The sequence below is a fragment of the Astatotilapia calliptera genome, chromosome 23 (genome assembly GCF_964374335.1).
Source record: "Astatotilapia calliptera chromosome 23, fAstCal68.1, whole genome shotgun sequence".
Classification (NCBI taxonomy): Eukaryota; Metazoa; Chordata; class Actinopteri; order Cichliformes; family Cichlidae; genus Astatotilapia; species Astatotilapia calliptera.
Window position 1 is genome coordinate 33,851,364 of NC_137443.1, and position 1,090 is coordinate 33,852,453.

Here is a 1,090-nt window from a genome sequence, read left to right on the forward strand (position 1 = left end):
GTACTGATTGACTATTTTCATCCTTTTTCTCAGATTGCTCTGGTTCAAACTGGAAATGTTGAACAGAAGCCATTTCCAGTCCGCTGCTAACTGTGAACTCGATGCGGTGGATTTCCAGCTCTTTTTACAGAACCAGCTCTTTCGGCTCGGCTCACTAAAAAGAGCCGGCTCTTTCGGCTCCGAACCGGCTCTTCAGGTTGTTTTGTTGCTTAATTAATTTATTATTAACAATAATATAAAATTATGCACAAAAGGAATTACTAATGTAAAAAAAAAGTGGTTTTATTTATTTCTGAAGACCTTTGCTCTGTTTTTTTATCAGTTTGTAGCGCCATTACAGTTTCCAGATTGTTATCATCAGTATAGTAAACCTTAACTCTCAAACTTCTTGATTACACAATGACATTCAAGCAGCTCTCTGCCAGACTGACACATTATAACCTGTTCTTAAAGAGACAGACACAAGGTAAATATATAAAACACCAGATACTAGTTTTACTTGTTTTCTGAATTATAACAGACGAGACACCTGCCAGGTGTGTGTAACACTGTGATCCCACTTTATACCTGAAAGAATGCTGACCTGATTCTTCATTCGGCCTCTACAAAGGGACTCGAGGGCAATCTAGCTGATAACTCACTCTGTTTCTTTTTCTGTAGGATTAAAAAGACTCTGCAGGAAGATAAACTTTGGAAGACAGACAGTTGACATCTAGTTATATACATGTATATGTCCTAGATATTTCTTTCTACATCTCATTATTACTTCTGCAGGGGGGTGAATTTCATTCAGTTCCATCGTGTTATATTTTTTCCACATAACTTCCACAAATGTGTCAGTTCTTGCAGAAAATATGCAGACAAAACATGACACTGGCCAAGATAGCAGCAGTCAAGAATGAAAAGTAAGAAGTTTGCATTTACAAAAGAGAGCGACTTTACATGTCAGCACAATCACCGAATTTTATGGCCATGATCATGGGCAGTTAATGATATAAATAGATGACGGATACATTACTTTCCATTGTAAAGTAATTCACTTAGTCATTTCAGATCAAATATTAACAAGTAGTAGAATGTATCTCTTTAC